A 27,307-nucleotide genomic window follows, 5' to 3' on the forward strand; every position below is an offset into this window, starting at 1 on the left:
GGGCCGCCACGACCTCAGTCCTCAGAATATTCAGTGCTTTCATACGGTTAACACTTCTTCCTGGTAGACTGAGCTTTGGCTTACGTGTACTGAGAGAGGTGATAGCTTAAAGCCAATATTCCTGCACCTCTAATTTTTTGTATATTGCACAGCTTGTTATTGCTCACTTGTCTTAACGTAACTTTTCATTTTATCATTTAATTATTCTTATTATTTTGATTGATTTTATTATACGAATTTGTATGTCCATTTTATTCATGTTTTGTTTATCTAACGTAATTAAAATTTCATTGTTAAAATTTACTTGTGTTTTGTGTGTCTTCTCCTTACCTTACCACAGACGAAGTTCCAGATTTTCTATTTTTTTTAATACTATGTGACGAGGCCATACCCCTATCTTTGAACAGCCGAACACCAACGCGTTACCGTCACATATTATATGGGGGCCTGTCCTAGGAGCTTCACTCAGGTACTGGTGCCAAGTGGTAATTTATGGTAAGCGTATTTAACTTTGTTAACGTAGCTTTTACTATTTTTCATATTCGATTTCATTTTTCATATGGTGCGGTGTATTGTGCATTACGAGAGTAACATATGGTGAAGGTGAGACAACTTTGGATTACGTGGTGACTGTAGGCCTCAGTCATACTCTTAATTGGTCATCTCTCCCTCCGTGTTATTACTCGTGTTTACCATCTTTGTCCCTTGGATATTTCTCATTTTGACAGATCATCATATTGGTACCCTGGTACTGTGGTCTGCCCCGGGTCAAGAGCACCCAATCTTCTGCAATCTGACTGTAGGAGGACAAAGAGGGCCATAGTTCCTCTAGCTCGAACTTTAGTTGCTGAATTGGGACCTCAGCAGCAGTTCTCGTCACCAGTTGACACCTCGCACCCCTACACGTCAGTCAGAGATGATGATACATACAACGGTAGGGAATTAGCTTACTTTTTCAGAGCACAAAAGTTCGCTAATTCTGTAAGTATCATATTAAATTCAGTAGGAAAAACTTGCTTTATGTCCTATAGAGACTCGGCAAGGTATGCCTACATCCTTGGACTACCAATTTTACTTTTGAGGCAATTAACTGTTTCATTTGTTTTCGAAACTCTGTTTCATTTGTTAGTAGGATTTTCTTGCCCTTATCCTCTTACATGAGTACCGGGTACAAGATTTCCTGCGCCTTTGATTTTAAATTAATCATTTAACATCTTGTACTTAACTTTAATTGTTAAAGATCCCACAGGATAGGTATCAGTTGCCACGTTGTCCTGTTTCTGACATTCACTATTGAATATTCGTGTATATTTATTTGCTAATTTCACCATGTTTCGTCTCCAAGCTTTCCGTGCAGATCCAGCAGGTGCAATAGGGACTTTAAGTCGTGCCAAGAGGACTGAATTACAAACTCTTGCACATGAGTATCAACTAGAAGTTCCCTACCAAGCCAACAAAAATGACCTATACAACCTGTTGCTGGACCACTATTTAGAGCAAGGTACGATAGACTCTGAAACTCATGAAACTTACTATATTGCAGATAAAACTGATTTGGCAACGATGAAACTCAAATTGGAGCTGGCCAAGATTGAACGTGAGCAGCAAAGGGAAGCCCACGAACTGCAAAGGGAAGCCCGCGAACAACAAAGGGAAGCAGCTGCCATACGAAGAGAAGAACAAGAACGTGAGGCTGCCTTAAGAAGGGAAGAAATCGCCCTCAAGGAACGTGAGTTTGCAATGCTCCGTGAGCGGGAAAGAGTACAGCTTGAAACCAAACAACGCGAGTTGGAGATGCAACGCGAACATGACAAGCAACAAGCAACTCTAGCTCTAGAGTGTCGTCAACGAGAATACACGTTGGAAACTTCACACTTCGCTCAACGCCAGCAAGCTACTGCCTATCTTCCCGTCAGTTTTAATATATCACATGCAAGTAAGTTAATGCCATCCTTTGTAGAAGCAGAAGTTGATGTGTTTTTTACCACCTTTGAAACCCTTGCTAATCAACTCAGTTGGCCTGTCGACCAATGGGCCACACTTCTCAGAGTCCATCTTACAGGTAGAGCTGCAGTCACACTCAGTACTCTGGCGTCTGAGAATGACTACCAGACTCTGAAACAAGCAGTGTTGGACGCCTACCTCCTTTCCACGGAAAGTTATAGAAGGAAATTCCGTGACCACCTGAAGGCAAGTACCACTACCTTCCTTGAGTTTGCTAACACAAAACGGAGATATTTCATGAAATGGCTGGAAGCAGCACATGTCTCTACTTTTACAGAACTCGTCAACCTGATGTTAGTTGAAGAATTCTTGAGGCGTGTGCCGCCTCCTGTCCGTCTCTACTTAGCAGATAAAGAAGAAACCGACTACCTGAAGTGTGCTAAGTCGGCTGACACTTACAGCCTCATCCACCGGCTGACACCCGAACTATCCTCCAGTAAGAAGTCGTGGTACAGTTACGAGAAAGTGAGCCCCGATCAAGCTGGTTCGCAACTGTACTGCAAGCATTGTAGACTCTATGGACATACCATAGACAAGTGTGGTAAGTCTCAATACAAGGGAACCACTGACCAACAAAAACCCAAACCAACTCCTCCTAAGTCCGGTAAGCCTGTGATGAATGTTGGTGTTAATGTTAATGATCTTTCTCTTTTCAGTAACCACCTGTATACTGGAACTGTCTCTGCCAACGGTTCAAATCCGGAGGGACGTTTCAAATTGAAGATCTTGAGGGACACAGCGGCTCTTCAATCAATCATCTTGAAGTCGGCTGTGCCTAACATCGTCTATACCGGAGAAACTGTCTTCATCACTGACCTCACTGCTACCACTCCATACCCTCTCGCCAGAGTCCACCTGGATTGTCCCTACGTGAACGAAGAAGTCCAAGTCGCCGTCAGGGAAAAGCCTTTTCCCATGCCTGGAGTGCAACTTCTCCTAGGCAACGACTTGGCAGAAGACCTGCAACCGACCAACCTGATCGTCATGGACAAACCCCAGGTGTGTAACTCTGTGCCAATAAACCCTATTCTAGCGTATGTTCCAGCAGAGGTTCAAGAGAGTGATGAAGTTTCTCCTCCGGTTCTCGTGACCACCCGTGCACAAGCCGCACGTCCACAGCCAGCTGACTCTACTGCTACCGCTGTCCCTCAAGACCCTCAGAAACTACCCCCGCATCTGACCAAGTTGGAGTTCCGTAAGTTGCAGAGGGAAGATCTTACTTTAACACCATTGTTTTTCCAGGCTGAGACTCAACCCGACAGTATTCCTGGGTTCTTCCTAGAGAACGACTTGCTCTACCGCAGATATAGACCCAGTAAACTGAAGGAGGAGGACGATTGGGCCAACATCGAACAACTTGTGATTCCTACCAGCCTGCGGCCCACTATTCTACACCTGGCCCACGGAGCACTCTCCCACTACGGCTTCAACAAGACTTACCATGGAATTCGTCAAGACTACTACTGGCCAGGTATGGTAAATAACGTCAAACAGTACGTAAAACAGTGTCATACATGTCAGATGGCAGGCAAACCGAACATCTCCATTCCCAGAGCGCCACTGATTCCCATACAGGTGCCTGCGGAACCTTTCCACAGTCTCATAATAGACTGTGTTGGTCCTTTACCTCGGACCAGTTCAGGTAACGCCTACATCCTAACCATCCTGTGTCCTACCACCAGATTTCCCATAGCAGTTCCAGTGAAGAACATCACGGCTGCTACGGTTGTAAAACATCTATTGAAGATCTTCACTCAATACGGATTTCCCAGGGAGATTCAGAGCGACTGTGGTACCAACGTCACCAGTGATCTCTTCAAAAGGACACTGGAGGAGTTCAACATCAAACAGGTACTGTCCAGCCCCTATCATCCTGCTTCACAGGGTTCTCTTGAACGTAGTCATCAGACTATCAAAGCACTCTTGAAAAAGTTTTGTAGTGAAACCTCTAAGGATTGGGATAAGCAAATCGACCTTATAATGTGTATTTTCAGAAGTCTCCCCAATGAGTCCCTAGGAGTATCTCCTTATGAGATGCTCTACGGCCGTAAGTGCCGTACTCCCCTTAAGGCTTTCAAAGACTCTCTCCGAGATGCCACCTTCAGTGAGCATCAGAATGTGCCCCAGTTTCTTCAAAACCTTCAACACATTCTAGAGAGAGTCCACCGTTTTGCCCATGATAATTTATTGAAAGCCCAGGAGAGGATGAAGACTCATTACGACCAGACCAGCAAAGTAAGAAAATTTAAGCCAGGAGACTTCATTCTAGCATACTTCCCTATCCCAGGTTCACCTTTACAAAACAGGTTTTCAGGACCCTACCGCGTCAAAGAGTGCAGAAATAACAACAACTACGTCATAGAGACTCCAGATAGGCGGCGGAAGACCCAGCTGTGCCACGTCAACCTCCTGAAGCAATATAATGGTACTCCTCCCACTGTTCTGATTAACTGTTCTACCTTCACAGAACCCTACATCCACAGTGAGACCTTCCCAGCTTCTCCTCCCGAAAGCACTGACAAGGAGTCAGCGCTTTCTAATTCCAAAATCCTTAATGATCTTCCCAAATACTTTCAGGATAATAATCGTGCTCCTTTGCCATATTCTAATTCCACTCTCACCTCGTCAGATAAGCCCTTCATCCTCCATGTCGACGCCAGTAGTACCGACGTTGGTGGTGTCGTGATGCAGCAACGAGGCGAGGAGAACACACCTGTCAGCGACTACTGCTACAAGGAACTACGGAACAATTGGCAAGGAGCTACTCTTCATCATCCTGAAGCTCCAGCACTTCACTCCACACCTGCAAAGTGCTCGGTCCACCATAAACACGGACCACACCACCCTACACCTCCTGCAGCACGCCCACTTCCCATCTCAACGTCTTCTACTATGGGCTTGCTAACTGCAGAAATTCAACCTGGAGACACACTATACCAAGATTCCGACAACATCTTAGCCAATGATCTCTCCAGAGTTTATGAAGTAGAAGCGACTCCATCCATTACTCCACCACATAACGACGTACTTCTTCCAGAACCGCAGGCTTCGGGGGAGAGTTGTGACGATAATCTCCTTCAAGAGATTGAGCCTGCTCTTCCCTCCAAAAATACGTCGTTACATCTATATAAAACTACTATGGAAGAAATGTCCAGCAACGACAACAACACCAGCAAGGTTTGCCAGAGCGCAAAACGTATGCAGCCAGGAACACCTGCTCAGACTTAAACCGCCAAACTACCTGTCTTGTTGCCGGCTCCTCGCTGATTGGCCGCCGGTCTAGCTGCAACTGCACTCCACCCCCCCATACTACTTGATGTCTGGGGCCGCCACGACCTCAGTCCTCAGAATATTCAGTGCTTTCATACGGTTAACACTTCTTCCTGGTAGACTGAGCTTTGGCCTACGTGTACTGAGAGAGGTGATAGCTTAAAGCCAATATTCCTGCACCTCTAATTTTTTGTATATTGCACAGCTTGTTATTGCTCACTTGTCTTAACGTAACTTTTCATTTTATCATTTAATTATTCTTATTATTTTGATTGATTGATTTTATTATACGAATTTGTATGTCCATTTTATTCATGTTTTGTTTATCTAACGTAATTAAAATTTCATTGTTAAAATTTACTTGTGTTTTGTGTGTCTTCTCCTTACCTTACCACAGACGAAGTTCCAGATTTTCTATTTTTTTTAATACTATGTGACGAGGCCATACCCCTAGCTTTGAACAGCCGAACACCAACGCGTTACCGTTACAATATATATATATATATATATATATATATATATATACATATATATATATATATATATATATATATATATATATATATATATATATATATATATATAAAACGCTGAACTGTATTGCCAATCCTGACCTCAAAAGATTCATTGAAGGTTGTAACAGAACCCATGAGCACCACACCAGAAATAAATACAGTTTTGATATTCCAAAAGTACGACTTAATCAAACTAGAAATGCTCTTCAAATCAAGGGACCCAGAATGTGGAATGATCTTCCCAACCATGTTAAAGACTGTACCTCTCTCAACCAGTTTAAGATAAAAACGAAGCACTACCTAATAAATTCCCTGTTACCTACCTTACCCCTCTGTTGTCAACCCATGTATGTTTTTTGTTTTGTTTTTCAAAACAACGCCGTTTGAATGTAATTGTCTGTAATAATTTGTAATTGTATTTGTGCTGCATTTTCAGCCATGTTCCCCCCTCTTTTACCTCTATTTTTATTTGTTCTCAACACATTTTATTCTTTTTACCCATTAGTATTAAGCTTTAGTCATTAATGTTTTTCCTGCCCGAAACGCATTGCGTAATAGTGGCTTTAGGCATTGTATGTACTAGCTCTATCTATTAATCCAACAAACTTTGTAAAATCTCTTTATGTATGTACCTTACCTAAATAAACATTTATTTATTTATTTATTTATTTATTATATCAGTTAGGGGCCTTAGAGCATTCAACTCGGAGGTAAGAGATATAGGGCGACCAAGACGAACAAGTGTCAAAGATTATACCTCAAAAGATTAGCAGAATCTTTGCACACAAGGGGATGACAATAAAGCGACAAAGAGGGATGAAGAACGACCTGCTTCTAAGTAAAAGTCATAGCACAAGTTTTAGTTGTAAAGAACTTGAAGACATGATTGGTGACCCAAGACGACACGGCATCAATCATAAGTTAAAGCCGTTGTTGAAGGAAAGGCGAGTCATCACCTCGACAGCAGAGGGTAAGATCATCAACATAGAGTGCTGAGTAGATGCCAGTGGGAAGGGAGGAAAGAAGACCATTGAGGGCAACCAGAAAAAGAGTAGTGCTCAGAACATTACCCTGGGACACACCATCGTACTGCCGAAAAGAGGCACAGAGAGGGGTACCAAACCTCACTCTAAAGGAACGACTAGAGAGAAAGCTTCGGAGGAAGAGAGGGAGGACTCTTCGTGGCTAAAAGAACTCCGTTCTTTTAGCCACGAAGGCTTAAAGAACGGAGTTGGGACAGACTATGGTATCTCCAGGTGGTGTCGTATGCCTTTTCCAGGTCAAAAAGAACAGCAACAACGGAGGTCTTCGCAGCAAAAGCAGCACGAATATGGACCTCCAAGTTCACCAAGACATCAGTCAAGCTGCAGCACTTGCAAAAGCCAAATTGAGAAGTAAAGAGCTGGCGATAGTGTTCCAAGAACCACATCAGACGAACATTGACCACACGTTCAAAGAGTTTGCAGATGCAACTTGTGAGGGCAATGGGTCAGAAGTCCTTAGGTGATGTTCTTAGAGACCTTGGTTTCCGAATAGGAAGAACAACTGCCTCGAGCCAGTCCTCAGGGACTGACGACGACTCCCAGAGACGGTTATACAGATTCAGTAAATACTGAAACGCGCATGGAGGGAGATGATGCAACATCTCATAATGAATGTCATCTGAGCATTTTGACACTGCACATGTGAATTTAAGGGCACCATCTAATCTTGAGGTTCCTCGAGGTTATCTTGAGATGATTTTGTGGCTTAGCATCCCCGTGGCCCGGCTCTCGACCAGGCCTCCTTTCTTGTTCCACACCCCCAAGAAGCAGCCTGTAGCAGCTGTCTAACTCCCAGGTACCTATTTACTGCTACGTGAACAAGTGCATCAGGGTGAAAGAAACTCTGCCCATTTGTTTCCGCCTCTACCAGGGATCGAACCCAGAACCTCAGGACTACGAGGTTGAGAGGTAGTCAACCTACGTAGTCCTCAGGACTACGAGGTTTACTACACAGCTCAGAGGACAGCTGAGCGCTGTCCTCTCAGCTGTCAGGCCCCCAAAGTTAAAAAAAAAAGCCCAAAGTTCCTGTATCTGATGCCTGACAGCTGGGTGGACAGCACTTCGGAATATGGCATAGGAGCACGATTATTGTCCTGAAGTTCCGGGTTCGATCCCCGGGTGGAGTCGGAGACAAATGGGCAAAATGTTTCTTTCACCCTAATGCCCCTGTTACCTAGCAGTAAATAGATACCTGATAGTTAGACAGCTGCTATGGGCTGCTTCCTGGGGGTGTTGAACAATAAGGAGGCCTGGTCGAGGATTGGGCTGCGAGGACGCTAAGCCTCGAAATCATCTCAAAATAACCTCAAGATAACCTATTGCAAAGTCTAGGAGAGGGAATGTTCTCTTGAGTGGAGTATCTGGCATCAGCAAGAATTATAGAAAGCGGAAGGGTCTTACTATCAAAAGTGATCTTCACAACGCGAAGAGGCTGATGACGACCACGAAAGGGTTGGGTGAACGTATCAACCTGGAGGACAGAATGGCCTTGGGCTGTATGGATATGTTTAATATCCTCGTGGCAGTCTTTCAGGTCCCTAACACCAGCCGCAACATAGTGCGGGCGGATAACAGTGACAATACTGACATTTAACCGGGCATTTTTGGAGATCCTAACAGGGGTCTCCCCAATGCTGGACAATATGGCTAAGTGGTCAGCTGCTTCCTGAGAAGGAGCAGCAATGACACATGAACCAGTACTGGTGAGGTTAAAACTTGGTGACTCTCTATTACTCCCTTATCTATCCATATCTCAACTATGGTATTTGTGCTTGGGGCTCTACTGCCCAAAATCACTTACGTCCTCTAATTACTCAACACAAAGCTGCTATTAGGACAATATCCAACTCTGGCCCCAGACATCACTCGGTACCCCTACTCAAATCTCTGAATATGTTACACATTAAGTCACTGCACATTCTCTCATGTGTATTATACATATATAAAACGCTAAACTGTAATGCCAATCCTGACCTCAAAAGCTTCATAGAAGGTTGTAACAGAACCCATGAGCACCACACCAGAAATAAATACAGTTTTGATATTCCTAGAGTACGACTTAATCAAAGTAGAAATGCTCTACAAATCAAGGGACCCAGAATGTGGGATGACCTTCCCAACCATGTTAAAGACTGTACCTCTCTCAACCAGTTTAAGATAAAAACGAAGCACTACCTAATAAATTCCCTGTAACCTACCTTACCCCTCTGTTGTCAACCAATGTCTGTTTTTTTTTTAAAAGAGCGCTGTTAGTCGACAGAATTGTATTTGTGCTGCTTTTTCAGCTATTATTCATTTTACTCTTTATCTTCAATTAGTATTAAGCGTTAGTCATTTAAGTTTTTCCTGCCCGAAACGCTCTGCGTAATAGTGGCTTTAGGCATTGTATGTACTAGCCCTATCTATAAGTCAACCAATCTTTGTAAAAATTTCTTGTATGTATGTACCTTACCTAAATAAACATTTATTTATTTATTTTTATTTATAAAAAAAACAGAGGTATCCACTGAATCAGCGAGGTGTTTATGGAGGAAGAAATCATCAGGCCGTGTAGAATGCAGATGGTTGAGATCAAAGTGTTTAGTCCACGTAGCAGGGCCAAACAAGGTGTGGAACATATTAGCACTGACAGGAATCATGCCAAGTGCAGCTGTGGGGGAGGGGGGGTTAAAAGGTGATGAGGTGGTCATCCCTGGGGTCGTGGAGCTCAACCCTACCACAGAGGTGGGAGGGGACCGGAGGGGTTAGTCGATAGGGTCAAAGGAGTATCGTGGTCTGGGCCCAATGTAGCGGGGGGGCTAAAGAGCCCAATCTTCCAACAAAGTCCGCTTCGGGGGCTTGGTCACCCACCCCACGAGCCTGGGGAAGTTATAAGTGGATCATTCAGTTTCATAGGAATAAGCAGGTAACAATTTAATTTACGAATAAACCCCATACCCACCATGGAGCCACAATTAGAAGATAGAACACCTGGCAAGATGGCCCCCCCCCCCATCCCAGGGGTGCATCATGAGTATACTCCCCGCAATCATCACCTTAAGAACCGTCAGTCCGTCGAAATCAGGTTCAGCAACGAATGTGAGGATTGACAAAAAAAGCGTCCCCTCCCTCGCAACGTCGGGTACCACAGTTCTACGGGTGAAAGTGTGCCTCCCCAAACATCCGGGCGTCAAAACAGAAGATGTTCGAAAGAATAATGAAGCCATGCAAAATATCGGCGGGAAATGACAATTAGAAAGAAGAAGAGGGGGAAGGCAAAACGAAACATAAGAAAGAGGAAACAGCATCCAGCATGATTATTGAAGACGGCAGAGGACTGTCCCGTGGAACATCACACCCTGACTGCTGCCCACTAAGCCCCTCTCACGAAAGGACAATGGGGTAAGTCCTTTAGAAGCATAAGGCTACTAAAGGACAGAGGAAATGCTGTCCCATGGAGCATCACACTCTGGCAGCAGCCCACCAAGCCTCCTCACGTCAACAACGGGCAGGAATGTGAAGTGGTGACGGTAGGAGACCAACTCCATCGTCACCCGGCGTTAAACCCAAAACTACTGCAGCAGACAACGACTGTCAAGTGGAAGGCAGTACAGGGGCTATGCTGACCCAAACCAACACTGCTGCAACCCTACCAACATCCATGTTAACTCTGCCTCAGGGGAAAAGGAAACTACTAGTCAGGGGCGGTTTTATGAGGGATCCCAGAAAACCTTTGTCACTCAGAGGGCGACAGAACAAATGGAATTCAAACCAGTGATGCAGGTCACCCTGAATATACTTGGGTTTTTATCCAACAGTGAACCTAAACCCTACAACGTAGTCAAACCCTACATTCCCTTGGGTGGTTACTTCAGACCTATATTCTCTATAGTCGTGGACACAATCCCATCTGACCTACATATACCAGGTCTAGGGATCACAATTAAACATTTAAAACAGCAGCGAGTCAAATTAGCTGACCCATAGAACAAATCTGACCGTATCAAAGATATAGGAGTGTTAATTGAGTCAGATTATTATAAATTCGTCTCTGGCAAACACCAATTGCACGGGATGACCGTACTGAACTCTGCAGGTGGAAAGTCCCATTGTGTGAAGAGAACTAGAATGGTGGAGATGGGATTATAAACTAGTGAAGATATTGACTCTTATACGTTTCACCTTTTTTAAGCCGGGTCTTTCCCTCAAACCCCGTCCACTCCCACAGCAGTACACAGGTGCACATAGTTACACAGCAGTACACAGGTGCACATAGATACACAGCAGTACACAGGTGCACATAGTTACACAGCAGTACACAGGTGCACATAGTTACACAGCAGTACACAGGTGCACATAGTTACACAGCAGTACACAGGTGCACATAGTTACACAGCAGTACACAGGTGCACATAGATACACAGCAGTACACAGGTGCACATAGTTACACAGCAGTACACAGGTGCACATAGTTACACAGCAGTACACAGGTGCACATAGTTACACAGCAGTACACAGGTGCACATAGATACACAGCAGTACACAGGTGCACATAGATACACAGCAGTACACAGGTGCACATAGTTACACAGCAGTACACAGGTGCACATAGTTACACAGCAGTACACACGTGCACATAGTTACACAGCAGTACACAGGTGCACACAGTTACACAGCAGTACACAGGTACACACAGTTACAAAAGCAGTGTGTAAACAAGAGGCAGGGTTGATATATTTGGAGGAGAGTGTGAAGTCCAGACTGTTACTGGGTCTCAGCCAGCAAGGGAGGCGCCACGCTGCCAGATGCATCAGTGTAAACATTGTCCTAACATCCCAGTGGAGTGTTTAAGGCACTCAACAACGGGTCGTTAGCAGTGTCTCCTATGACCAACTGCTCATACCTTTCCATGCATGTAATATTCTTTTGTCTTGGTGTCGAGAATTGCTGATCATAATTACCTCAGGGAATGTTATTGATGAACAATCGTCAAGGGACTTACCAATATTAGACATATATGTGCAAGTTAATGTACCCATTTATTGTTGTCCATTATGTGGAGTGTTTGACCATATGTTGACTTATTGGTAACTATTTTTGTCCAGGAAGTGAAGGTTATGTGGTGAAGATATTGAGCCCATGTGGATATTAGTTGTATGTACAGTTTAGTCCAGGAGGTGAAGGTTATGTGGTGTATTGAGTTACAGATATGTGGTGTATTGAGATATGATAAGATATTGAGCACATTAGACATATGTACAGTTTTGACCAAAGGTTCACCTCAGTTACAGAGGAGACAGTCACGTGTGATATAAGATAATTAACAACATGTTTGTAACATGGTGTAACGGGAGTGTTGATGAGAGTTCAAGAAGAGTACACTGAGGGGTTGTGGGTCCAGCCTCAGTTAATATCAATATTTGCCATCGTCATTTATTTGTATTAAATGTTCTTGAAGAAATAATTTGGAGTGTTCTTGTTCTCTTGAGTGGATTTCTGTTCTAATTTACAAGGATTTACATGAATGTAAAAACATCATTGCTATGTATTCTTATAAACCCAATGAACCTACTTTTTTATAAATAAATAAATAAATAAATAAATAAATAAATAAATAAATAAATAAATAAATAAATTGCATTTCTTCAATCTGGTATGGTTGGTGCACGTATGGTTGATGTGAGGCCTCACCAGGTGACTCTCTGGGTGTTACTGGCATCAGTGAAGTGCCAGAAGCAGAGCTTTCTTTCCTTCACAGTTGAGGGGAGGAACCAGTGGAGCTGGGGGTGCCCAAAGCCTCACAGGGACAACGACTATCCAAAGTGGACCTCTGGGCTCATATTGCTGCTCACCAACGACAGCAGTGATTCTTGTTGACACTCCCAAGTTGGGTGAGAAAGAACTAAGAAATAATCCCCACCTGTTATGATACGAGGTTATGAACTCAATATTATATACATATATATTATATATATATATATAATATATATATATAAATATATATATTATATATATTATATATATATATAATATATATATATATATATATATATATATTTCTTATTAGCAACCCCAATGTCAGCAACCGGAACCCGTCTCTCATCACAGGCCCTCCGAATTGCCGTGGCTCTCCGCCTCGCTGCCCCAATCCACCACGAATACAGGTGTATTTGCGGCGAGGCAGAGGCCAACAGATACGGACGGCATGGCCTTCTCTGCCAAAGGACAGGAGGATGGCATGCAAGACACGGCGAGGTCAATGACATTATTAAGAGAAGCCTTACAACAGCCGGTAGCCCAGCAGAGAGAGAGCCCCGTTACCTAATGTCCCGCAACTCTGATGAGCCTGTCGGTCGCCCAGACGGAATCACGGTGAACCCCTGGAAGAATGATAGGCAGTTGGTGTGGGACTACATTTGCGTTTCAACTTTAGCCAACACCTATGTTGACTTCAGTGCTACACAAGCAGGAGCTGCTGCCAATCACCGGGAAGTGGCCAAGTCACGTAAATACAGAGGCCTTGAGCACCACTACAATTTTGTCCCCATTGCCTCAGAGACACTTGGTGCCTGGGGTAAAAGTGCTGCTAGCTTTTTGAAGGAGTTGGGGTCTAAGCTAATCGAAACAACTAGAGACCCTAGAGCTGCCAGTTTTCTTTTTCAGCGCCTTAGTGTGGCAATCCAGAGAGGAAATGCTCACTGCATCCATGGTTCCTGCCCGCCATCTGAGGAGCTGGAGGAGCTGTTCAACTTGTGACAAGCAGCCTTGTACCCTGCATGTAATCAATATTGTAACTTTTTTTGTGCAATGACATTTTTAAATAAAGTTAGATAAATATATATACATACCAAAAGAATAGGGGTGGTAGGAGAAGAAAATATCAAAGTGTTCAGTGAGGATCCACTTGGTCTTCTCTGAGTACTCTATTTTCTTCTCCGAGGTTATGGGTCCCTACACTTGCACCAGAGGTGGTACCCCTTCTAGGTTTTATATATATATATATATATATATATATATATATATATATATATATATATATATATATATATATATATATATATATATATATATATATATATATATATATATATATATATATATATAAATGTGTATTGCCACATTATATATAATATATATAATATATATATATACAGTATATATATATATATTATTAAATGTGACCGAAAAAGTAAGATTAATAATTCTAACACGAATTTTCTCAATGTTTCTTATATTTTTCTTCACTGTTGATGGTAACTGAAAAATCAATTCTCCAAAATTCATTTTTTTTCTAGTCTGACGCGACACTTGAGCGCGTTTCGTAAAACTTATTACATTTTCAAAGACTTTAGTTTACACAGACACAACTATATCTGAACAGAGCTTAAACATCTTCGATTTTATACCTGCATTTGGGTGAGGTGATATGTTACAACAGTTTTGGATGAGGTGAAAACAAACTTTCAACACAAGACAGAACATGAAACAATGGGTATAATATTTTGTAAGTAAAAGGGAAGAATGGAAGTAACTGCAAAGGGCCTATTGGCCCATATTTCTTGATGCTTCTATATTGGTGCGGAGTCTTGAAGTGGGTAGAGTATAGTTGTGCATTAATTGGCTGTTGATTGCTGGTGTCGACTTCTTAATGTGTAGTGCCTCGCAGATATCTAGCCGCCTGCTATCGCTGTATCTATCGATGATTTCCGTGTTTTTTGTTAAGACTTCTCTGGTGATGGTCTGGTTGTGGGAAGAGATTATATGTTCCTTAATGGAGCCCTGTTGCTTATGCATCGTTAAACGCCTAGAAAGAGATGTTGTTGTCTTGCCTATATACTGTTTTTTTTTAGGCTTACAGTCCCCAAGTGGGCATTTGAAGGCATAGACGACATTGGTCTGTTTTAAAGCGTTCTGCTTTGTGTCTGGAGAGTTTCTCATGAGTAGGTTGGCCGTTTTCTTGGTTTTATAGTAGATCGTCAATTGTATCTTCTGATTTTTGTCTGTAGGGATAACGTTTCTATTAACAATATCTTTCAGGACCCTTTCCTCCGTTTTATGAGCTGTGGAAAAGAAGTTCCTGTAAAATAGTCTAATAGGGGGTACAGGTGTTGTGTTAGTTGTCTCTTCAGAGGTTGCATTGCGTTTCACCTTCCTTCTTATGATGTCTGAAACCTTCAGAGGTCGCATGGTGAAACGCCATGCAACCTCTGATCCATGGTATACATTACTGCAACATGACAAATATCCTAGCAGTCAAATGACACAAATAAGGTAAAAAAACCCGGACCGTAGCGGCAACACATGCGCTCGACTGAGAAAATCAAAGAGTGACCGCCCAGAGCCTTGCTGGCCGGGAGCGACACTGTATCCACCTCTATGAGTCAGCTGACTCCTCTCTTTCAAATATCTCAAGCTCATATACAGACATATCTCGATCAAGAACTTCTAATTCATATATCAACAAAATAAAGACTATAATACACAACCTTACATAACAATACATATCAATAATTCAGTACATTAAAGATTATATCATGATATAAAAATATGTAAACAAAGAATTCATATTGGCAAGACATGGTAACACTGGCGGGAGAGGGGAGGAGGGGTAAAGGGAGGATTTCAAGACGTCTGCCCACCAGCCATTATACATAAGTATACATGAATACAATATAAAGTATATATATGCAACATGTGAATCAAAACCATGTCTATGTGGTATACATCTCACAGTGCCAAAATCTATTTTAATGTTAAAGGACAATGTAATGAACAATAATGAAAAGGAAATTACACAGTATACATGACAGTAATACATCCGAGACTTTAATTTATACATTCTCCATCATAGTTCACACAATATTTCCTATATAAGATTATATAGCATTCCATAATATAAGCATATACGGATGTTTTTCAAGCTACATGACATTAGGCTACTGCTGTTCACTAGATTTCTTATATTTATCCACAAATACATGGCAAGAACGTATGGTACAGATATTTAATATACATAGATATATGTGGAATACATTGGCAATACACATTTAATACTGGTGTGTTGTCGAAAAAAGAATAACTACATAAATTAATATTCGTGATACTAGGCTAATCAGCCAAGACATCACTATACAGTTTGAGCACATCATACACCAGCTACAGTATGATCATACTGGTGTATGTGTGGTCATAACACCACCTCACACCCATATGGTGATAATACAACACACCATGGACCAGTATGGTAATATCACAACACACCATGGACCAGTATGGTAATATCACAACACACCATGGACCAGTATGATAATATCACAACACACCATGGACCAGTATGGTAATATCACAACACACCATGGTCCAGTATGGTAATATCACAACACACCATGGACCAGTATGATAATATCACAACACACCATGGACCAGTATGGTAATATCACAACACACCATGGACCAGTATGGTAATATCACAACACACCATGGACCAGTATGATAATATCACAACACACCATGGTCCAGTATGGTAATATCACAAAACACCATGGTCCAGTATGGTAATATCACAACACACCATGGTCCAGTATGGTAATATCACAACACACCATGGACCAGTATGGTAATATCACTACACACCATGGACCAGTATGGTAATATCACAACACATCATGGACCAGTATGGTAATATCACTACACACCATGGTCCAGTATGGTAATATCACAACACATCATGGACCAGTATGGTAATATCACAACACACCATGGTCCAGTATGGTAATATCACAACACACCATGGACCAGTATGGTAATATCACAACACACCATGGACCAGTATGGTAATATCACAACACACCATGGACCAGTATGGTAATATCACTACACACCATGGTCCAGTATGGTAATATCACAACACACCATGGACCAGTATGATAATATCACAACACACCATGGACCAGTATGGTAATATCACAACACACCATGGACCAGTATGGTAATATCACAACACACCATGGTCCAGTATGGTAATATCACAACACACCATGGACCAGTATGATAATATCACAACACACCATGGTCCAGTATGGTAATATCACAACACACCATGGTCCAGTATGGTAATATCACAACACACCATGGACCAGTATGGTAATATCACAACACACCTGAGTGATTGTGAGGTGATGGTGATATAGCAGTGATAATAATATAATAAAGATAGTGTGATAGTGATACTGAGGTAGTGATATGACAGTGATAGTGAGGTGATGGTAATATAGCTGTGATAGTGAGGTGATATAGAAGTGATAGTATAGTGGTGATATTGCAGTGATACTGAGGTGATAGTGATATGACAGTGATGGTGAGGTGATGGTGATATGGCAGTGATGGCGAGGTAGTGGTGCTATAGCAGTGATAGTGATTTATCAGTAAATGTAAGAGGAAAAATATCAGTGAGGTGATAATGCAGTGAAAGTGAAATGATGTTGGTATAACAGTGATAGTGTTATGTGATAGTGAGCTATTGGTTATATAAGTGACAACAGCTGTCATATAGTGACACCAACAATTTGTTACTCAATATGGTCAGTATATGACCCTAAGTGTAGGGCCTGAGGTGATGGTGATATATAGAGGTGATAGTGAAGCTATAGTGATACAGCAATGATAGGTTACAGTACTGAGAAGATATAGCATTGATGGTGATACAGCTGTCATTGTCAGGTATATGATACCAAAGTATAAATACCAAAGTGTTAAATACCAAAGATAGTGAAGTTATGATGATATAGTGATAAGGATGTGTCCTTAAATTACATTGTCATCAAAACACGCAGTCCATGGTGATGCAGGAGTGATGGTGATGGTGGTGGTACAGTGAACTAGAGTGGCAGCACAACACCACAGTAGTGATGGTGGAGGTACAATGAAATAGAATTTCAGCACAACACCACAGTAGTGATAGTGACGGTACAGTGAACTAAAGTGGCAGCACAACACCACAGTAGTGATAGTGACGGTACAGTGAACTAAAGTGGCAGCACAACACCGCAGTAGTGACAGTGATGGTGCAGTGAACTAGAGTGGCAGCACAACACCACAGTAGTGATGGTGATGGTACAGTGAACTAGAGTGGCAGCACAACACCACAGTAGTGATGGTGGTGGAGGTACAGTGAACTAGAGTGGCAGCACAACACCACAGTAGTGATGGTGATGGTACAGTGAACCAGAGTGACAGCACAACACCACAGTAGTGATGGAGATGGTACAGTGAACTAGAGTAGTAGCACAAAACCACAGTAGTGATATCGAAGGTACAGTGAACTAGAGTGGCAGCACAACACCACAGAAGTGATAGTGGTGGTACAGTGAATTAGAGTGGCAGCACAACACCACAACAGTGATGGTGATGGTACAGTGAACTAGAGTGGTAGCACAGCACCACAGTAGTGATGGTGATGGTACAGTGAACTAGAGTGGCAGCACAACACAACAGTAGTGATGGTGATGGTACAGTGAACTAGAGTGGCAGCACAACACCACAGTAGTGATGGTGATGGTACAGTGAACTAGAGTGGCAGCACAACACCACAGTAGTGATAGTGGTGGAGGTACAGTGAACTAGAGTGGCAGCACTTCACCACAGAAGTGATAGTGGTGGTACAGTGAACTAGAGTGACAGCACAACACCACAGTAGTGATGGAGATGGTACAGTGAACTAGAGTAGTAGCACAAAACCACAGTAGTGATATCGAAGGTACAGTGAACTAGAGTGGCAGCACAACACCACAGAAGTGATAGTGGTGGTACAGTGAACTAGAGTGGCAGCACAACACCACAACAGTGATGGTGATGGTACAGTGAACTAGAGTGGTAGCACAGCACCACAGTAGTGATGGTGATGGTACAGTGAACTAGAGTGGCAGCACAACACAACAGTAGTGATGGTGATGGTACAGTGAACTAGAGTTGCAGCACAACACCACATTAGTGATGGTGATGGTACAGTGAACTAGAGTGGCAGTACAACACCACAGTAGTGATGGTGATGGTACAGTGAACTAGAGTGGCAGCACAACACAACAGTAGTGATGGTGATGGTACAGTGAACTAGAGTGGCAGTACAACACCACAGTAGAGATGGTGATGGTACAGTGAACTAGAGTGGCAGCACAACACCACAGTAGTGATGGTGATGGTACAGTGAACTAGAGTGGCAGCTTAACACAACAGTAGTGATGGTGGTAGTACAGTGAACTAGAGTGGCAGCACAACACCACAGTAGTGATGGTGATGGTAGTGGTATAGTGAACTAGAGTGGCAGCACAACACCACAGTATTGATGGTGGTGGTACAGTGAACTAGAGGGGCAGCACAACACCACAGTAGTGATGGTGATGGTACAGTGAACTAGAGTCGCAGCACAACACCACAGTAGTGATGGTGGTGGTACAGTGAACTAAAGTGGCAGCACAACACCACAGTAGTGATGGTACAGTGAACTAGAGTGGCAGCACAACACCACAGTAGTGATGGTACAGTGAACTAGAGTGGCAGCACAACACCACAGTAGTGATGGTGATGGTACAGTGAACTAGAGTGGCAGCTTAACACAACAGTAGTGATGTTGGTAGTACAGTGAACTAGAGTGGCAGCACAAAACCACAGTAGTGATGGTGATGGTACAGTGAACTAGAGTGGCAGCACAACACCACAGTAGTGATGGTGGTGGAGGTACAGTGAACTAGAGTGGCAGCACAACACCACAGAAGTGATAGTGGTGGTACAGTGAACTAGAGTGGCAGCACAATACCACAACAGTGATGGTGATGGTACAGTGAACTAGAGTGGTAGCACAACACAACAGTAGTGATGGTGATGGTACAGTGAACTAGAGTGGCAGCACAATACCACAACAGTGATGGTGATGGTACAGTGAACTAGAGTGGCAGCACAATACCACAACAGTGATGGTGATGGTACAGTGAACTAGAGTGGTAGCACAACACCACAGTAGTGATGGTGATGGTACAGTGAACTAGAGTGGTAGCACAGCACCACAGTAGTGATGGTGATGGTACAGTGAACTAGAGTGGCAGTACAACACCACAGTAGTGATGGTGATGGTACAGTGAACTAGAGTGGCAGTACAACACCACAGTAGTGATGGTGATGGTACAGTGAACTAGAGTGCCAGCACAACACCACAGTAGTGATGGTGATGGTACAGTGAACTAGAGTGGCAGTACAACACCACAGTAGTGATGGTGATGGTACAGTGAACTAGAGTGGCAGCACAACACAACAGTAGTGATGGTGATGGTACAGTGAACTAGAGTGGCAGCACAACACCACAGTAGTGATGGTGATGGTACAGTGAACTAGAGTGGCAGCTGAACACAACAGTAGTGATGGTGGTAGTACAGTGAACTAGAGTGGCAGTACAACACCACAGTAGTGATGGTGATGGTACAGTGAACTAGAGTGGCAGGTTAACACAACAGTAGTGATGGTGGTAGTACAGTGAACTAGAGTGCCAGCACAACACCACAGTAGTGATGGTGATGGTACAGTGAACTAGAGTGGCAGTACAACACCACAGTAGTGATGGTGATAGTACAGTGAACTAGAGTGGCAGCACAACACAACAGTAGTGATGGTGATGGTACAGTGAACTAGAGTGGCAGCACAACACCACAGTAGTGATGGTGATGGTACAGTGAACTAGAGTGGCAGCTTAACACAACAGTAGTGATGGTGGTAGTACAGTGAACTAGAGTGGCAGCACAACACCACAGTAGTGATGGTGATGGTAGTGGTATAGTGAACTAGAGTGGCAGCACAACACCACAGTATTGATGGTGGTGGTACAGTGAACTAGAGTCGCAGCACAACACCACAGTAGTGATGGTGGTGGTACAGTGAACTAGAGTGGCAGCACAACACCACAGTAGTGATGGTACAGTGAACTAGAGTGGCAGCACAACACCACAGTAGTGATGGTGATGGTACAGTGAACTAGAGTGACAGTACAACACCACAGTAGTGATAGTGATGGTACAGTGAACTAGAGTGGCAGCACAACACCACAGTAGTGATGGTGGTGTACAGTGAACTAGAGTGGCAGCACAACACCACAGTAGTGATGGTACAGTGAACTAGAGTGGCAGCTCAACACCACAGTAGTGATGGTGATGGTACAGTGAACTAGAGTGGCAGCACAACACCACAGTAGTGATGGTGATGGTACAGTGAACTAGAGTGGCAGCACAACACCACAGTAGTGATGGTGATGGTATAGTGAACTAGAGTGGCAGCACAACACCACAGTAGTGATGGTGATGGTACAGTGAACTAGAGTGGCAGCACAACACCACAGTAGTGATGGTACAGTGAACTAGAGTGGCAGCACAACACCACAGTAGTGATGGTGGTGGTACAGTGAACTAGAGTGGCAGCACAACACCACAGTCCACCACAGTCACCTCCGTAATGTCACTGTGGTTGACTGCTGCCCTCACCACATCCAGGCCGCTCTCCACATCACCGAAGGCATATGACCACTGGTCACCACCCTGGCGGTCCCTGGTGGTGATGGCGAACTGGGCACTCCTGGGACCCCCCGGATGATCGCGGCACAACACAGCTCCTGCCCGGCCTGACTCCCGGTACTGCCCCTGGAGGTCAGGCAGAAGTGGGGCTCCTCCCTCACCATCATTACTCTCGTAGTCTCCGCCCCTCACACGTTCCCCCGGCTGACCCTTGTCCACCATCCCAAACAGTCTAGTGTTGCGGTAGGTGTGGCCCCGCTGGCCCGTTATCTTGAGGTTATCTTGAGATGATTTCGGGGCTTTTAGTGTCCCCGCGGCCCGGTCCTCGACCAGGCCTCCACCCCCAGGAAGCAGCCCGTGACAGCTGGCTAACACCCAGGTACCTATTTTACTGCTAGGTAACAGGGGCATAGGGTGAAAGAAACTCTGCCCATTGTTTCTCGCCGGTGCCTGGGATCGAACCCAGGTCCACAGGATCACAAGTCCCGCGTGCTGTCCGCTCGGCCGACCGGCTCCGTACACAACAACACAAACTGTCTGGCCAGCGGAGTGTCAGGGGTCAGCCGGATGGTGACCCGCCCTCTTGTTGACCCCGCCCACCCAAGGTCAAGGAACGCCAGGGTGCAGGAGGGCTCCAGCACGCCCACAACCTCACTCTCCTGCAGAAAATGAAATAAATCATGCTAATAACTGTACAACAAAATGTTATCATATTAGTTATCAGAACTCAGTAAATCAGTAATGTCAGTAAGAATAGTGAGTGTAATAAAGTAACCTGGAGGGTGTGGGCGTGGGCGGGCGTGGGCTGACGCAGGAGTGGGTGGAGGTACAGCTGTCCGTCCTGCAGAGTTATCCTGGCGGAGCGGTGGCCATCTTGGTCTTCCTGGACGGCCAACACCCGGCCAGTCTCCACCAGCCTCTTGACGGGCTCCCTCATCCTGCGGAGGTCCTCAACCTGAGGACAGTAACAGCCCCATTATCACCTGTGGTCAGTGTCAGCCCCATTATCACCTGTGGTCAGTGTCAGCCCCATTATCACCTGTGGTCAGTGACAGCACCATTATGCTGGACCTGTAGCTCCAGCCCCCCTCTAATGGAAGGGGGTTGGGGCTGGACCTGTAGCTCCAGCCCCACTCTACTGGCAGGTTATCTTGAGATGATTTCGGGGCTTTTTAGTGTCCCAGTGGACCAGTCCTCGACCAAGCCTCCACCCCCAGGAAGGAGCTCGTGACAGCTGACCAGCACCCAGGTACCTATTTTACTGATAGGTAACAGGAGCATAGGGTGAAAGAAACTTTGCCCATTGTTTCTCGCCGGCGCCCAGGATCGACCCCAGGACCACAGGATCACAAGTCCAGCGTGCTGTCCGCTCGGCCGACCGGCTCCGACCGGCAGGAGGCTGGTGCTGGACCTGTAGCTCCAGCCCCCCTCTACTGGCAGGAGGTTGGTGCTGGACCTGTAGCCCCAGCTCCTACCCCCATCTACTGGCAGGAGATTGGTGCTTGACCTGTAGCTCCAGCCCCCTCTCATGGCAGGGTGTTGGTGCTGGACCTGCAGCTCCAGCTCCTACCCCCATCTACTGGAAGGGGGTTGGTGCTGTACTTGTAGCTCCAGCTCCACTCTACTGGCAGGGGGGTTGGTGCTAGACCAATAACTCAAGACCCCCCCCTCTACTGGCAGGGGGTTGGTGCTGGACCTGTAGCTCCAGCTCCTACCCCCATCTACTAGCAGGGGGTTGGTGCTGGACCGGTAGCTTCAGGCCCCCTCTACTGGCATTGGGTTGGTGCTAGACCTGTAGCTCCAGCCCCCCTCAACTGGCAGGGGGTTGGTGCTGGACATGTAGCTCCTGCTCACCTCTACTGGCCGGGGGTTGGTGCTGTACTTGTAGCTCCAGCTCCACTCTACTGGCAGGGGGGTTGGTGCTAGACCAATAACTCAAGCCCCCCCCCCTCTACTGGCAGGGGGTTGGTGCTGGACCTGTAGCTCCAGCCCCCCCTCTAGTGGCAAGGGGTTGGTGCTGGACCTGTAGCTCCAGCCCCCCCTCTAGTGGCAAGGGGTTGGTGCTGGACCTGTAGCTCCAGGCCCCCCTCTACAGGCAGGGGGATGGTGCTAGACCTGTAGCTGCAACCCCCCTCTACTGGCAGAGGGTTGGTGCTGGACCTGAAGTTCCAGCCCCTCTACTGGCAGGGGGTTAATGCTTGAGCTGTAGCTCCAGCCGCCCTCTACTGGCAGGGGGTTGGTGCTGGACATGTAGCTCCAGCTCACCTCTACTGGCAGGGGGTTGGAGCTGTACTTGTAGCTCCAGCTCCACTCTACTGGCAGGGGGGTTGGTGCTAGACCAATAACTCAAGCCCCCCCCTCTACTGGCAGGGGGTTGGTGCTGGACCTGTAGCTCCAGCCCCCCTCTACTGCCAGGGGGTTGGTGCTAGACCAATAGCTCAAGCCCCCCCCCCTCTACTGGCAGGGGATTGGTGCTGGACCTGTAGCTCCAGCCATCCTCTACTGGCAGAGGGTTGGTGCTGGACCTGTAGCTCAAGCCCCCCTCTACTGGCAGGGGGTTGGTGCTGGACCTGTAGCTCCAGCCCCCCTCTACTGGCAGGAGGTTGGTGCTGGACCTGTAGCCCCAGCTCCCATCTACTGGCAGGGGGTTGGTACTGGACCTGAAGCTCCAGCCCCCCTCTACTGGCAGGGGTTTGGTGCTGGACCTGTAGCTCCAGCCCCCCCTCTACTGGCAGGGGGGTTGATGTTGGACCTGTAGCTCCAGCCCCCCCTCTACTGGCAGGGGTTTGGTGCTGGCCCTGTGGTTCCAGCCCCCCTCTACTGGCATTGGGTTGGTGCTGGACCTGTAGCTCCAGCCCCCTCTACTGGCAGGGGGTTGATGTTGGACCTGTAGCTCCAGCCGCCCTCTACTGGCAGGGGGTTGGTGCTGAACCTGTAGTTCAAGCCCCCCTCTAATGGCAGTTGGTTGGTGCTGGACCTGTAGTTCCAGCCCTCCTCTACTGGCAGGGGGTTGGTGCTAGAGCAATAGCTCTAGCCCCCCCCCTCTACTGGCAGGAGGTTGGTGCTGGACCTGTAGCTCCAGCACCCCTCTACTGGCAGGGGGGGTTGATGTTGGACCTGTAGCTACAGCCCCCCTCTACTGGCAGGGAGTTGGTGCTGGACCTGTAGCTCCAGCCCCCCTCTACTGGCAGGGGGTTGGTGCTGGACCTGTAGCTCCAGCCCCCCTCTACTGGCAGGGGGGTTGATGTTGGACCTGTAGCTCCAGCCCCCTCTACTGGCAGGGGTTTGGTGCTGGACCTGTAGCTTCAGCCCCCTCTACTGGCAGGGGGTTGGTGCTGGACCTTTAGCTCCAGCCCCCTCTAATGGGAGGTGGTTGGTGCTGGACCTATAGCTCCAGGCCCCCTCTACTGGCAGTGAGGTGGTGCTAGAAAAATAGCTCTAGACCCCCCCCCCTCTACTGGCAGGGGATTTGAGATGGACCTGTAGCTACAGGGACCCATCTACTGGCAGGGGGTAGGTCCTTGACCTGTAGCTCCAGCCCCCTCCTTCTTCTAGCAGGGGGTTGATGCTGAACCTGTAGCTACAGCCCCCCTCTACTGGCAGGGGGTTGGTGCTGGACCTGTAGCTCCAGCCGTCTTCTACTGATAGGGAGTTGGTGCTGGACCTGTAGCTCCAGCCGTCTTCTACTGATAGGGAGTTGGTGCTGGACTTGTAGCTCCAGCCCCCCTCTACTGGCAGAGGTTGGTGCTGGACTTGTAGCTTCAGTCCCTTTCTACTGGTAGGGGGTTGGTAGTGGACCTGTAGCTCCAGCCCCCCTCTACTGGCAAGGGGGGTTGATGCTGGACCTGTAGCTCCAGCCCACCTGTACTGGCAGGGGGGTTGGTGCTGAACCTGTAGCTCCAGCCCCCCTCTACTGGCAGGGGGTTTGTGCTGGACCTGTAGCTCCAGCCCCCCTCTACTGGCAGGGGGTTGGTACTGGACCTGTAGCTAAAGCCCCCCTCTACTGCCAGGGGGTTGGTGCTGGACCTGTAGCTCCAGCCAACCTCTACTGGCAGGGGGTTGGTGCTGTAACAGTAGCTCCAGCCCACCTCTACTGGCAGGGCGTTGCTGCTGGACCTGTAGCTCCAGCCCCCCTCAACTGGCAGGGGGTTGGTGCTGGACCTGTAGCTCCAGCCCCCCTCTACTGGTAGGGGGTTGGTGCTGGACCTGTAGCTCCAGCCCACCTCTACTGGCAGAGGGTTGGTGCTGGACCTGTAGCTCCAGCCCACCTCTACAGGCAAGGGGTTAGTGCTGGACCTGTAGCTCCAGCCCTCCTCTACTGGCAGGGGTTATTGCTGGACCTGTAGCTACAGCCCATCTCTACTGGCAGGGGGTTGGTTTCGGATCTGTAGCTCCAGGCCCCCTCAACTGGCAGGTGGTTGGTGCTGGACCTGTAGCTCAAGTCCCCTTCTACTGGCAGGGGGTTGGTGCTGGACCAGTAGTCCCAGACCCCTACTACTGACAGAGGGTTGGTGCTGGACCTATAGCTCCAGCCCACCTCTACTGGCAGGGGGTTGGTGCTGGACCTGTAGCTCCAGCCCCCTCAACTGGCAGGGGGTTGGTGCTGGACCTGTAGCTCCAGCCCCCCCTCTACTGGCAGAGGGTTTGTGCTGGATCTGTAGCTCCAGCCCCCCTCTACTGGCAGGGGGTTGTTGCTGGACCTGTAGCTCCAGCCCCCCTCTACTGGCAGGGGGTTGGTGCTAGACCTGTAGCTCCAGCCCACCTCTACTTACTGGAAGTTGGTGCTGGACCTGTAGCTCCAGCTCCCCTCTACTGGCAGGGGGTTGGTGCTAAACCTGTAGCTCCAGCCCACCTCTACTTACTGGAAGTTGGTGCTGGACCTGTAGCTCCACCCCCCTCTACTGGCAGGGGGTTGGTTCTGGACCTGTAGCTCCAGCCCCTCCCCCTTCTACTGGCAGGAGGTTGGTTCTGGACCTGTAGCTCCAGCCCCTCTCTACTGGAAGGGAGTTTGTGCTGTACCTGTAGCTCCAGCCCCGCCTCTACTGGCAGGGGGTTTGTGCTGGACCTGAAGCTCCAGCCCCCCCTCTACTGGCAGAGGGTTTGTGCTGGATCTGTAGCTCCAGCCCCCCTCTACTGGCAGGGGGTTGTTGCTGGACCTGTAGCTCCAGCCCCCCTCTACTGGCAGGAGGTTGGTGCTGGACCTGTAGCTCCAGCCCACCTCTACTGGCAGGGAGTTTGTGCTGGACCAGTAGCTCCCACCCCCTCTACTGGCAGAGGGTTGGTACTGGACTTGTAGCTCCAGCCCCCCCCCCCCTACTGGCAGGGGGTTTGTGCTGGACCTGAAGTTCCAGCCCCCCTCTACTGGCAGGGGGTTGGTGCTGGACCTATAGCTCCAGCCCCCCTCTACTGGCAGGGGGTTGGTGCTGGACCTGGAGCTCCAGCCCCCCTCTACTGGCAGAGGGTTTGTGCTGGACCTGGAGCTCCACCCCCCCTCTACTGGCAGGGGGTTGGTGCTGGACCTGTAGCTCCAGCCCCCTCTACTGGCAGGGGGTTGGTGCTGGACCTGTCGCTCCAGCCCCCCTCTACTGGCAGGGGGTTGGTGCTGGACCTGTAGCCCCAGCCCCCTCTACTGGCAGGGGGTTGGTGCATTCTACATTCCACATTCCATTCATTCTTACAACAGTGTAAGTTACAATGGAATGTAAGAATGTGGAATGTTGGAATGTAAGAATTGTAAGAAGTGGAATGGCACTGTTGTAAGAATGTAAGTTTTTGTGGCGCGGGTTCATCAGGCAGGAAGCAGCCCTCAGCTGCAAGTTCGAGCCACCCTGCGCGGGGTAACAACAGAGATCCGCGGAGGTGTTACTCCTGCGGGATGCGTGGACATATACAGAGGGATTGCGAAGTCACTCCTACGAAAGCATGAAAGCAGGCTCCTAGTGATGGT

The sequence above is a fragment of the Procambarus clarkii genome, chromosome 15, assembly GCF_040958095.1.
Source record: "Procambarus clarkii isolate CNS0578487 chromosome 15, FALCON_Pclarkii_2.0, whole genome shotgun sequence".
Taxonomy (NCBI): Eukaryota; Metazoa; Arthropoda; class Malacostraca; order Decapoda; family Cambaridae; genus Procambarus; species Procambarus clarkii.